This window comes from Gymnodraco acuticeps, unplaced genomic scaffold (assembly GCF_902827175.1).
Source record: "Gymnodraco acuticeps unplaced genomic scaffold, fGymAcu1.1, whole genome shotgun sequence".
Classification (NCBI taxonomy): Eukaryota; Metazoa; Chordata; class Actinopteri; order Perciformes; family Bathydraconidae; genus Gymnodraco; species Gymnodraco acuticeps.
In genome coordinates, this window is record NW_022990794.1 from 171,372 (window position 1) to 186,239 (window position 14,868).

At 38.9% G+C, this 14,868-nt stretch overlaps 1 long non-coding RNA gene across 1 annotated transcript; it reads left to right on the plus strand.

Annotated features, from left to right (window-relative positions):
- Positions 1-7,816: 7,816 nt before the first annotated feature.
- Positions 7,817-11,073, plus strand: LOC117557095. The gene is made up of 3 exons (XR_004570655.1): positions 7,817-8,018; positions 8,112-8,145; positions 10,760-11,073. It is a non-coding gene; the product is annotated as an uncharacterized LOC117557095 (long non-coding RNA).
- The last annotated feature ends 3,795 nt before the right edge of the window (positions 11,074-14,868 follow it).

Below are 14,868 nucleotides of genomic sequence, written 5' to 3' on the forward strand. Positions count from 1 at the left end.
GCAGTAACCAAACTAAATAATCCTATGAAAAGTTTGGTTTAAATTTCAAATTATTTTCAAATGTAAAAACTGCATACCTAATTCTAATGACGTCACAGTTTTAAGCTCATGAGAATGTAGCCTCTAAGATTTGGTGTGGATTTACATATTTAGTAGTGTTTGACCCTTTTTACATCGTATGTTAAAAGCAACCACAAAAACACATTTAGCCTCATTCCCATGACATAATCCTTTGTGAAAATATTTCAGCTGATAACCAAAATATTTGTCATGTCGTCGATTTGTTAAGCTTTGAGTTTAGTCTGGTTGCAGATGTACTTGAAATGTAACCAAATGTTTCAAAGTTAATTTGAGTGTAATAAAAATAGGGCTGTAAAACAATCCCTGCACTCAAAAAACAGATTCTTGGTCCACAGATATGAGCCAGGGCTGCCAACATTTGAGTTCAGCTTGGAGTGAGATTTTTTTTTTGGTGAACCGAAAAAAGAAACGTTCATGTGTACAGTGTTACAAATATATTGAACATGTACAAACTAGGGTTTCCCATTAATGTCCCGGGCGCTACAGTGGAATACGCACATACACAGTGTACCCGCGACTCTTACAATGAAGGCTCGATAATCAGCTCACAGCATATAAAATGGCATATACAGTAGGTGTAAGCAGAGGTAAAGTGCTATTTTACAAGTGGGGGGGTTCTCACCTCCTCTAGGGGCATGCTTCCCCGGGAAGATTTTTTTTTTAAATATTGAACCTGGTGCATTTTGAGAGCAAAATGAATTTATGGATACATCTCTCAACACCTGTGTGTAGCCTTTATTTAACCAGGTGAAAGCCCCTTGAGATCAAAAGATCTCTTTTTCAAGAGTGACCTGCAGGACATTAGTTACACATGTAACATAAAAACAACAGAACAACAATAAGGATGACATACAACATAATGTACAGGGTACAGTTTACAAACTCTATTTACAGAGACAGGTACCATGAGTATCAAACAGCATGTCACCCAGCTGAGTTTTAAAATGATGCAGGGGAACCAAAGTGCTCAGTTTTAAACATGTTTGCAGACTGTTCCAATTTAGTGGAGCTGCACAACTAAAAGCTTTCTTCCCTAAGACAGTCCTAGCACTTGGCACATTTAATAAAACAACATCATGAGATCTCAGGCAATACGTACTTTCAATTCGTCGAGAGATCAGGGAGCAGATATAAAAAGGTAGTTTACCCAACATGGCTTTGTAAATGAACATGTACCAATGACTGAGCCTCCGTACAGTTAGTGAAGGCAGACCTGCCTTGGCATATAGGGTACAGTGATGAGTAAGTGCTTTACAGTTAGTAACACATCTCAGGGCACTGTGATAGGCGGCATCTAATTTTTCCAGGCAATGGGCAGGTGCATTCATATAGATCAGATCACCATAGTCCAGCACAGGTCAAAAGGTCACAGAGCCTTTTCCTGGCTTCAAAAGAGAAACAGGACTTGTTTCTGAAAAAGAAACCTAGTCTAACCCTCAGCTTTTTAAGCAGATGAATGACCTGAAGTTTAAAAGTAAGACAATCATCAAGCCAGATACCTAGGTATTTATAACTGGTAACCACTTCAAGTACTTGTCCTTGCATAGTAACAATATCCAAAACAGGCTCTGGTGTCTTTTTAGCTTTTGAAAATAGCATTACCTTAGTTTTATCAACATTTAAAATAAGCTTAAGTTCAGCAAGCTGAGTCTGAATAATGTTAAAAACAGCCTGTAATTTAACACCAGCCTCCTGAATGGAGGGACCTGCACAATACATCACAGTATCATCAGCATAAAAATGTAAAGTAGCTTCATCCACATTTTCACCTAAACTGTTGATATATATGGAGAATAAAAGTGGACCTAAAACAGAACCTTGAGGAACACCATTAGCAATGTTTAACCACTCAGAAGACAGCCCATCAAAGTGAACACATTGGGACCTTTCAGAGAGGTAGTTCACAAACCAACCCACTGCATGGCTGGATATGCCGATACTGAGTAGCCTCTGCTTTTAAGATGCGATGATCGACGTTATCAAACGCTTTGGACAGGTCAATAAATAGAGCTGCACAACTCTGCTTATTATCTAAAATACTCGTAATGTCATTCACCACTTTCATTGTGGCAGTGATGGTGTTGTGTTGTTTTCTGAAGCCTGACTGATGTTTAGACAGGATATCATTTTTACATAAAAACACCTTTACCTGTTCACTCACTAGGCGTTCGAGCACCTTCGCCAGAACTGACAATTTAGAGATTGGCCTATAGTTATTTAAAATAATTGCCTCCCCTCCTTTTAGTAAAGGCAAGACATAAGCTGACTTCCATACTTTTGGAATTGCATTTGTGCTGAGGGAGAGGTTAAAAAGAGTAGTGAGAGGAAGAGCAATACAATCTGCAGCTATCTTTAAAAAGAAAGGTTCTACGTTGTCCGGGCCAGCCGGTTTCTTAGGATCTAGCTTAGATAAGGCTTCATGAACAACATTGACAGTAAAAGGAGTCAAACTGAAAGGGTTTTCCAGACCACATTGTTCAGAGTCACGGATTGGGGTGTTCACAGAAGCAGAGTTAGTCACAGAATCAAACATAGAACCGCAGGACACAAAATGCTCATTAAAGCAATTTAACATAGTGGCCCTGTCCGATATAGAGCCAGATGCTGTGGTAAGGCACGGAGGTAGCTCATTACGGATCTCACCGGTGGATATCGATTTTATTGCTTTCCAAATTTTCCTAGGATTATTTAGGTTGTCTGTGGTAACTGACAAATAGTACTTCGACTTTGCACTTTTGACATTTGAAGTGAAGCTATTCCTTAGCTGCCTAAAACGCAGCCACTCTACCTCTGAGCCTGATTGCCTAGCCTTTGCCCAGGCCTTGTTTCTCTCATGAAGGAGACTAGACAGCTCAGCAGAAAACCAAGGATTGTCTCGTCCCTTTACTCTAAATTTACGCAGGGGTGCATGTCTATCAATGATCTCCATAAAACCAAGATAAAAATAAGACCATGCGGTTTCCACATCAGCACACAGATCGATTTTACCCCAATCAAAATCAAACAGATCATGAACAAAACCCTGCTCAACAAAATGTTTTTTGTCTCTCTTAATGATAATGCGAGGTTTAACCTTTTGGACCTTAGTGTCCCTAATTGTGGCTACAACACACTGATCGCTCAGATCATTTGCAAATACTCCCACAGATGAATATTTATGGGGAACATTAGTTAGAATGAGATCAATTAGGGAGGATTTATTAGGGGACTTAATATTTGGGCGAGTAGGACTGTCAACAATCTGAGTAACATTCAAAGAGATACAAAGGTTTTTAAAATCCTCTGACACTGCAGTTAACCAGTCCCAGTTAAAATCTCCAAGTAGCACTAATTCCTTGTAGTCTAGTTGTGATAAAATATTTGCTAGTGAAGACCAGGAGTCTTTGACAGCTGAGGGGGGTCTGTAACAGCCCACGACCATGACCTGTTGACCCTTTGCCACTTCTATATTTATGGCTAAAAATTCAAATTGCTTACTGATCGATTTGGAAACTAATGTGGTTACACTGAACTTATTCTTAACATAAATGGCAACGCCACCACCTTTATTAGGCCGGTCGGTACGATACACATTAAAACCATTTAAGGCAATGTCAGAGGCCAAAATAGATTTGTTTAGCCATGTTTCTGATAAGACAATGACGTCAGCGTCAGTCGATTTTGCCCAGATACAGACAAAATCTAGTTGACCTAACCTATATGAAACAGAACTGTAAACATATTTTCTTTTTCTTTATGGATATTTTACAAATCACTCACCTTTTAAACTGTATTCTTGTTTTACTGTCATATAGTATTTCATAACTGTTTTTCATTTATTCTAATAAATGGTGACCAAAACGTTTGAGACCCACTAAGATAGCTAGACTAAAGTTAAACAGAGTCCCTTACCTCACTGAGCTGTAGTTATCTCTCGAGAGAGCTCTCCCTCTCCTTGTTTTAGAAACAGCTTCTAATATCCGTTAAGCTAACCAGATGCTAACAACAACAATGCAAATAGTGAGTTTGGTAGAAATATGCTGTATAATAGTAAAGTTATTTAAGATGATGCCATAGTTATTGAAGATTTGACATTAAAAATATTCCCCAAAATTATTCAAAAGCATATTCTTCAAAACTCCTTGCTGTAGTATGACACACAGGAGACTATTGATGTGTGTGGTGAGTTTGGTAGTAATAAGCTGTATAATAGTGATTGAATATTATTGTATTCTCTTTTTTGGGAGTTGCACTTTGCAGACGGTCCCTGAGCACTCGTTTCTTCTCCGGCTGCGGATAGAGACCAATGTAATGTGTCCAGCTCGGAGGACGGCGCGTATTGGCTTTTCTTTTTTATCAACATGTGATTGTAGTTCGTTGTCAACCTTACCACAGTACTTAGGAGACGTCATTTGTGTCTGAATGACGTTTTCATGAGTTATTGATCCGTGAAATCCGAATCTCATAGTTCCAGCTTTACTAAACCAAGCCAGAAGACCGTCTCATTTCGTAGACCGCTCGGTTTGCTGTTCCTTCACTTTATTTTTTATATTTATATACATTTAGTTTGGATGAAAAGCGTGAGGAAAGGCAAGTGTGGCGTGAGTGCGTGAGATATGGGTTAATTGCGTGACTCTCACGCTCAATGCGTGAGTGTTGGCAGCCCTGAATATGAAGCAATATTTTCAGATATAATATAACTGAAATCTGTCAAATATAAAGTGGATTTGTTCAAGCAATTAAACACAACGTGAATATGTTGAATATAAACGGAATGTAAGACAATTAGTACAGTTTATTCTATTAAATCCCATAAAGGGGAGGCAGACCCTGAAGGGAGGTAACGCGCATGCGCAAAGCATGACGTTACTGACGTTGACTGTTCACACTGGACGTAGACTTGGGCTGCTTCTCAGGTCGACTATTTTCATTTCCTCGCTCCTCGGTCCTCGGTCTCACCGGAAGTTGATTTGCCAGCGCCATCTTGAGTACCGTCCCATGGCTCTTATTTCTGCCGGAGGACCGAGGATCGAGGAGCGAGGAGCGATCATGGAGGAGCGATAACCGAGGAACCACCAGACCATCCTCCGATGAAATCCTCAGATACTCACCCCGCCCCCTTACTGTGTATCGCTCAATGATTGGACGAGGCAGTGCACTGATCTGATGCTTCTTGACATGAGAGCAGAGTGAAGAAAAATACATTAACCTCACGGGAGTCACTCCTCAGTTTATACCGTGTTTTGTTTCAATTCATGTATCATTTAGTTACAAATATGTGATATATCTGAACAAAAAAGTGGTCAAAAATCATTTAATTCATTTTTTGGAAACATTTTCATGATCGCTTTTTTCGTTTTACATTTTCATTTATTGTCATTTCCATTCAGTCAGTCATTAAGTGCTATTAAAATGTTAATTTACTACATATCCAAACAAACAAACAAAGTGTGCAATCCAATGAATGTTAATCTAACTGGGTTTTGATAGATAACATATCTCTTTTTCTTCTCTCAATTATTTTATTTCTATTGTGCACTCTAATCAATATTAATCAAACTATTGTTCGTTTATACATTTTAAGAATGGCGTTTATCTTTTTTGAGAATGAGTTCTTAGTTTTATTTTATTTATTGGGCTCTACAACAGATGATACAAATGTTTGTGTCAGTAAATGTGCACTAACAGAGGCGGGGGTGTGTGTGGAAATAACGGGGACAGAGCTGCTGTCAGACGATCAGCTGTGCGGCGTCATCACAAACGGACGTCGCTTCACGTGACGCTCCGGAGGAAAGGACGTCCCATTGCTCTTAAAACTAATTTCCCTGCTTCTCGTGGTTTCCTTGCGTCCCTCCATGCTTCCCTGGTGGGAGGGACTAGAGGCAGGGAAACGACGCAAGTGAGGGAAGCAAGGATTTCATTTAATCGACCTGAGAAGCAGCCTTGGTGTTTTCTATGTGCTACCCGCTTGACTTGGCGTTTGGTTTCAACCTACACCGTCGATCAACGGACTTTAGGTAAGTCTAATTGTTTAATATTCCGCTGCTTAACCATACGTTATTGAAGATGAACAGTTATTTTAACGTGTTTATGCTATACGAATATAATTGTCTGCATGTGTATATTCGTCGTGCAGTTAGTTTCGCGCCACAATGCTGGCTGGCTAGCTAGCGAAACGAGGCCTAGCTAGTTGGGTGCTGCTTGTACTAAGCATGAACCAGAGCCAGCAGCACATTTTGTGCTTTGTTGCCCTGCAAACATAAGCCCGAATGCCCTATTAGGAGGGCTATGTATGTTTCTGTCGCTTAGGTTGCGTCAATAATTACAGTAGTAGCTTAGCCTTAGCCACCGTACTTCCGGTCTGTCTCAATGCGGTGATCGCAGCACAGATACACCCGGGAATTCGTGAGAGTAATGGCGCGTTTCCACTGCAGCGGGTAGCTCGCTTTAAGCGTGCCGAGCCGTACGGGCCGTTTTTGGTTGCGTTTCCACTTGGCCTAGTTTTGACCCGGGGCTACTTTTTCACCTTTTTTCTGGCCGCACGGCTCGGCACGCTTAAAGCGAGCTACCCGCTGCGGTGGGAACGCGCCAAAAGTGAGCCGGGCCTAATAAGGCCTAACCAAACCGAGCGAGGTCTGCAGTGGAAACGCGCCATTAGTAATTCAAGTTACATTGGAGTTCTTTTCGTGCCGTATTTTTAGCTAACACTATCTAATACTTTCTTATATCAACTCCACTCTTCGTCATGACATAAGGCTTAGCTATAGCTGAAGCTCGAGCCAGACAGAAAGAGAGTAGAGTTAGGATAGGAAAGAAAAAAGAAATGCATAAATAATGGATGAAAATAAATAAATGTAAGACATATTGGAGCCCTCTTAATTTACCAACTTCTATTCATGCATTTATGTACTTGATTTATGTATATATTCATGAATTACTCATGTATTTATGCTTTATTTTACTATTCATTTAGTATTTATTTTTCTTCCAATTTGTCTTCATTCTCAAGTATTTATTTACTCCTGCAATTATTTATACTATTAATTATTTCCCTATTCCCTCTTATAGTTATTTGAGCATTCATTTCATTTAGTGATTATTTGATTGATTTATTGATGTTTGTCATGTTGTTGTCCTCATACTAGGGTTGGTGTGAATAATCAAATATGACATAATACTAATTAATTAGTGATTTAAAAACCGACATTTTCTACCAAGTGTTGTGGAAATAATTATCATAAGACGCCAATTAGTAACATACAGGACAAACCTCGATGTCTGTTTACCTTCTTTAAGGACACAGGCGGCTTAGCCAATAATGTTATTGTTCCCATTCTGTGACCGGTCAATACTGGGATACAGATGGTCTGTGTTGTGGGTACACTGGGACACTTCCTTCTCTGTATTTGTGGACTCCAAGGTAAAATCTTCGAGGTCATAGGTGTCCGAGGCAAGTGGCTCAGTGTTCCCACATTGTTTAGGCTATCTTCTCAAATATGTTGTTTACTCTCTGCGAAACCAGTTAGATGGGCTGGCAAGAGAGAGGCTCTCCAGAATTGACGTGGCAACTCTACCGTGAAGTCAGAACCTCTGACTCTTGGACTTGTGATGTGAATCCTCCGGCCGTTAACTCCAAATAAACCATCATGTGTTTGACATCAAAGCTACTGCTCTTCCCGTGTCTCCTTCCTGAGTCGGTGACTCCCACTGCATAGCTACACAGAAGTTTCCTCTACACCAAGTAGCATCATTTTTAAATCAAGCTGCTGCTCTACATCACAGACATCCAGCAGAGGCCTTATTTATTTACATAATATTTCAATATCTGGCTAGTTTGCTGCATTGTTCTACAATGCCAAGGAATAGCTTATTCCTCACCTTTGGAAACTAACCGTGTGCTATTTTTGTTATAGATCTAGGAGCTAAATCAACATTGTGGATGGGCAACCTCTATATAGGTAAGTAATTTGAACGTGATGCAATAATTTCATTTCTTATACTTGATAGCATTGAGAAGTTTTTGAAACTTGTATTTTTTTTTTTTTTTTTAGGTGTAATATGTGAATGGGCGTGTGGCAATGTAAGGTGTGTGGAAAGTCTGTAGCAAGTAGATACAAGCTGCTTAAACATGGCAAATTAAAACATCATGGGAACAGGTTCCGGTATCCTTGCCCATACACTAATTGCCCCTGCACATTTAGATTGTGGAACAGTCTTTTGAGTCATATATACTGTAGTCATAAAACCCAAACATCTCCAAAGCCATCTGAGTTGTCTACATTTTCATGTCAGTTGTGTGCTTGTCCTGAGCTTTCAAATGAACAAGCTTATTTCAGTCATGTAAATGAACATCTACGGAGAAATGAAACTGTAACATGCATGTTTAAAGATTGTGTTTTTAAAACTAACATCTACAATACATTTCATACTCATAAATACAGGAAACATAATCCCCATATTTTAAGTGATTTCAAAGCTGAGGTTGTTACTGTAGTTGTTGGATTAATTGAATCTGACAATTCTGTTATTGATGGTGCTGCAGATGTAGAATCTGATACTTGTATAGATGCACATGGTTGTTTTGATACTGAAGATCTACCCAAGGTTATTGAGCAGAAAATTGCCTCTGTTTTACTGAAATTAGAACACATTTAGTTTGTACCGGCAACTGCAATTGACGAATTACTGCAGGAATTACACTTTTTGTTAAGCTTCTCATCTGTTCCGATAACCTTTAACGGCCTATCGGACATTTTTAAAAACCACTGTGTTGAAATTGATGAGTCCATTGTCAAAGAGCTTGCTCAAGAAGTGTGTAAATCTAATCCCTTGACCAAAGCCTTTGCAAAAGACGGCCCCCTCGCTACATCTTTCAAAAGAAAAAAGTATTACAAAGAATATTTCAGTGTGGTAAATCCAGTTGAGTACATCCTTGATCCTAAGAGTAAAAGAACATATCAGTATATTCCTATATTGCGTTCTTTGCAGCATCTGTTAAGTAACAGTGACATACTAAAAAGTGTAATTCACACACACGAGACACAGAAAAGTACACAGTGTTTAGGGCAGTATAAGTTGATAAGAGATGGAATTTACTCAAAAGAAAATGGCCTTTTTACTGGGGAGGATTTGAAATGATCATTATCACTATATGTTGATGACTTTGAGGTGTGCAACCCCATAGGTACGTCCAGAAAAACTCATAAACTTTGTGGTGTGTATTGGATTTTGAATAATTTACCACCTGGATCTCACTCAGCTCTTTCTTCCATCTACTTAGCTGTATTATGCAAGACTATTGATGTGAAAGAGTACGGATATGAACACATTTTAGATCCCCTTTTACAAGACTTGGTCATTCTAGAGCAGGGGTAGCCAACACGGTGCCCGCGGGCACTCAGTCGCCCGCAGGGGCAACGTGAGTCGCCCGCCGGGCATGTTCTAAAAATAGCTCGCCAAGAAAATCCAAAATTATAAAATACACAAAACAAAAAAGGAAATGTAATTAAAAGAATCTACCCTATGCATAAACGACACATAAATCATAGCGAACTCTATCTACTTACTACAACTCTATATCTAACGCCCCTCCTTCCCCACCCCCACAATGAATATCGACCAATCACGTTCTTGCTTGATTTGCGGGACCAGCGTTGCAGTCGAGAAGAAAAGCAACGTGGCACCTCCCCGCTGATTTTCCTTCTGGCAGAATCTACACGACACATCAGCCCCATTGAACAGCCTATCGTGCCAGCCTATATACAGCACATGAGGGGCAGAGTTTTACTCTGTGTGTTGTAACTTGCATATATATTTATTCCACTTGACGCACACACACGCATGGCGTAATCTCCACTGGGGACAAGGGGGGGGGGGGGGAGATATGTCCCCCGCACTTTTCGAAATCGCGTTTGTGTCCCCCCACTTTACAAATATGTTTATTATTTTTTAACGCAAGCCGTCCTCGCCACGGAGGAGCACACAGTCTCTGTGAGCGAGTGATACAGAGGGAGAGAGAGAGAGCGAGCGAGGGAGGTAGGGAGAGAGAGAGCTAGGGAGAGCACACTTTTATCTATGTAATATAGATAAAGTAAGAAATCATTCCAATGTGTATAGGGCAGTACAAAAAACAGTTTAAAGGGGAATGATTAGTAAAATATGCATAAATAAAAAGAAAGAATGCTAACTACTAGGTAACATAAGATAAGAATAAACAAGTTTTAAATGATGTGTTATTGGTTGTGATCATATTCTAAAGATGATTGGAGTATTGAAAAGTATACAGCTCCCTTTCATCTGAGAGTTGAGAGCTGTATCCATAAATTCATTTTGTGCTCAAAGTGCACCAGATTGATGCATTTCACTTCAACATTTTAAAAAACATCTTCCCGGGGGTGCATGCCCCCGGACCCCCCTAGAGGATATGAGGCCCACCCCCAAATAAAGCAGGTTAAAATAATTAAATTGCATACATTTTCTTTTAGTAAACACTGAAAACGGGTCCCACAGACCCAAACAGCACTCAAAGGTTAAAGGTCAGCATATAATAATGTTAAAATGTGATAAATATATACACTGCAAAAAACAAAAAAAGAGGAGTAAAAGTAGCCCCCGACTTGTTTTATTTTTTGAAAGTAGCCCTCATCCTAAAAAAGGTTGGTGACCCCTGTTCTAGAGACACATGGTGTTTTTATTTCAGGTCTTGGAGCGTCTGTGAAAGGCACTGTCCAGTCGGTCATTGCAGACAACCTAGGAGCCCACGGGATAGCAGGGTTCATTGAATGCTTTTCTGGTGTCTACTTCTGCAGATTTTGTACAGGTACAAGAGCAGACATTCAGACTAAAACGGTTCAGTCAGGTTATTTTGAAAATCGTACAAAAGACTTGCATCACAAGCACATTACATTTGCAAGAGAGAATGCCACCATCTGTTGTGGGGTAAAGAGAGAGTGTGTTTTTACAAAAAGATTATCTTACTTTCACGTTACTCGGGGCTACCCTCCTGACATTGCACACGACTTATTTGAGGGTGTTGTTCCAGTTGAGATTGCCCTTTGCATTGGTTTGTTTATTTCCAAGAAATATCTATCGCTTAACACTTTTTAAATGAGCTTATCCTGAGCTTTCCATACAAGTGGGGGGACAGAACTAACAAACCTCATACCATACCGCGCACTTCTGCCGCTTCCAAGACCATTGGAGGAAACGCCCACGAAAATTGGAATCTGTTGAGGTTGTTGCCATTTATAATTGGAGACTTGATACCAGAGGCAGAGCCTGCTTGGCATGTTTTGCTTGATTTCAAACAAATTGTTGAACTCTCTGTCGCCCCTCTTCATAATCAAGAAACTATTGCCTACCTGGACTGTAAAATCGTCGAACACAGATATAGATTTTTGGAGCTTTTCCCTACAAAACTGTTACCAAAACATCACTATATTGAGCATTATCCTCAAATGATTGAACGTTTTGGACCTTTAGTTGGGCAATGGACCATGAGGTTTGAGGCAAAGCACAGTTTCTTCAAGCAAGTTGCTCGTCACACAAACTGCTTCAGGAATGTACCACTCACATTGGCATTCAAACATCAGCAAATGATTGCATATCATATCACTGCATCCCACCTTAAATCCACATTGGAAGTTTCAAATGTTTCCATGCTTCCTGTGGATGTACTGAACCAGGAAGTAGTGTTACACCTCAGGCAAAAATACCCCACTATTAACGAAGTACATTTTGCAAAGCACGCAACCCTTAAAGGAATCTCCTACAGAGTTGGCATGCTCATTCCTTATGGCTCAACTGGTGGTCTGCCTGATTTTGCTGAAATAATTCAAATATGCATTGTTGAAAACAGTGTGAGCTTTGTTGTAAGGGTATTGTGCCCTTAGCAAAAAAATCTATAGAATCTTGTAGAAATCTATAGCATGTTATAGAATATAGTTGTATTTGTAAGCCATGCTAAAGAATTCTATAGAAATCTCTAGATCATTCTGTAGAATACTATAAATGTGTACTTTTCTATACATTTCTATAATTAAAACTATAACAATCTAAGGAATTCTATAGGACAGAACCGACTCATGACATATCTGTATATATAAATCTGTAGAAATCTATAGCATTCAAAGAAAACATGCATGAAATGTTCTCTCTGATGCAACCTATACTAAATTCTATAGAATGATATAAAACTCGTCTTTAAATTGGAATAGAGAAAATCATAGTAATCTACATCATTTTGTGGAACTGAGCTGCTTTGCAAAAGCTGTACGGGTATATCCCTTTGAAATCTTTACAACTGTATACTGGATTATGTGCCAAATTATGTAACCTTTACATAACCATATACAACCATACAACATATTGGAATGGAACTATAAACTGAATGAATGTCACTGTCCTTGTATTCTGATGTAAATGCTCCAGAATTTCTGTGACTGCATCTGTATACGTTGATCACTTTTGTTATGTAACTAATTATCTGTTACAACTGGAGATTAAAGCTAAGTGACATATAACAATATATATTGTTAGTGTGAGTCTGTTACAAACAACTCATTGGAGTCTGCAGTACTCTACTCTGTTTTGCAGTCTATTACACTGTAAAAAAAGATCGTAATTTTTAGGGATGCACCGAATATTCGGCCACCGAAAATTATCGGCCGAAAATGGTTAAAAAGCCCTTTCGGCCGAAAGGGTTTTAGCACAGAAAAAATATCACCGAATGTCAGAACAGGCTTACGTTGGTAACCTAACGTGTTGTTGTGATGACGTAATAAAGACGCGGCGACCATGCTCGCGGCTGGCTCACAGGGGGGGGGGAACATTGACCTTTGTCATCGAGATTGCCCTGAGCCTTTAACAAATCGTATTAAATAATCTGATGACAGACTGTAAACAGAATAGCTGAAATTTTAACAAACTAAATAACTCAGTTACCTCTAATCATTAACCCATGTTTGTATAATGTAGTTAACTCCGTGTGTTGCTGCTAGCATACATAACACCTGACGTGGAAACGTTACTCGTGGATGGGGCTACAGAGCTGCTAGAAAGACGGTCGAACCCGGTACATTCCTCCGTCTGCATGCGGTGCACTTTTGCTAAATGTTTAGACAAATTGCTCGTGCTTACATGCTAAACTCTTATTGCACTTATGGTAACAAGTATTCTCCACATCGAGACAGGTAAAGTTTAACCACACCTCGAAGCGCGTTCTCTCCGCCATCTCCGCAGTGTGCTCCGCTGCATGTAGCAGCTGCGTGTGTGTAAACTGCCCCGCCCCCTCGCACACAGACGGGCGAGAGATCTCGTCTGATCGAAAATACATCATAGACGCATTTGTTGTCTTTGCATATTAGAAACGAGTTGGCGACACTAAGACTGCGATATAATGTTTTTTAGCAATAATACATGACATATATAAATGTACTGTATGCATTCAAAAGTGCTGAATAAATGTTTTATGGACCCATAATAGTGATTATTATTTAAGTTAAGTTTTGCCATAATCATGTCTATTTCCATAATCAGGTAGCTGAACAACATTGGTAAAAAATGTATACATTATATATATATATATATATATATATATATATATATATTTCTATTAATCATTTTCGGCATTCGGTTTTCGGCCGACTGTTTCCCATTTTCGGTATCGGTTTCGGCCAAGAATTTCCCATTCGGTGCACCCCTAGTAATTTTACAGGAAATAACTGTAAATGTTTATAGTAATTATCATGTTTTTTTAAATAACTTGCAAAATCCTGTAAAATGACAGATATTAACTATAAATTAACAACCCAAAACATTATTTTAAGTATTTTGACAATAACAACAAATAACGTTTATTTCCTTTTTTTTTTACAGTAAATGTACTATATAATATTTACAGTATTTTTGCACTTTCAGAAAATACATGCAGATGTACGTAAAATAAAAAGTATTATCTGTAATTAAATATGTAACTCGTAATATAAAAGTGTATTACTATTATAAGACTAAGATATTTCAATTTTTACATAAATCATTTTCTCAATATTCGATTGAATCCACCACAAACACAAAATATCCAATGTTGAAATAAAAGTAAATAAATATGTTCTCATTAAATTCCTAACTTACTATATTGTAAACATCTACAGTTGACAATATCATTAAAAAACATAAAAATCATAGAAAGTGGAGACATCTCTGCAGGGAGGACCAAGTTTTAAAACACACACTGTTATTTACTCAACAATAAGTCACAGTTATGTGTTCTGTTGCTGTGTTTTTTTCTTCCATTGGTCAATATACAGTAATAAGCCTTAGTCTTACAGTATAATGTATGGTTTTCGGATTCTGGCCGGCAGCCAAAGTTACGGCACTTGAAATATAATTCAGCCAAAACACGGCAGACAAGTCAGGCATGTTTGGAATGGGTCCACAACACTCCTGATTGGTTAATATAAACGTAATCGAAGAAACCTGCCAATGAGAACTGTCCGCGCCTGTCGTTCACATTTGAAACATCCATGTCAGTTTGAGCGGGTCTCCTCCTGCGAGCTACAGCTGTCTGTGTGTCTGTTACAGGAGTTTATGGATTAATATCGGGATCGTTTTACATCTACACGTTAAATATGAGCATCGGGACGTCAACAAAGAACAGAAGACTTGAGATCTGGTGAGTCCTGCAACTGTAATGGAGTTAAATATGTATTTAGATAATCCTTAGTTTGTGAATGTTTTATTTTTTATTTAAGGTTACATTTCTTCTTCTAGTTAGCTGAGTTTCTTCCCGTTAAGTTAGTATGCATCATT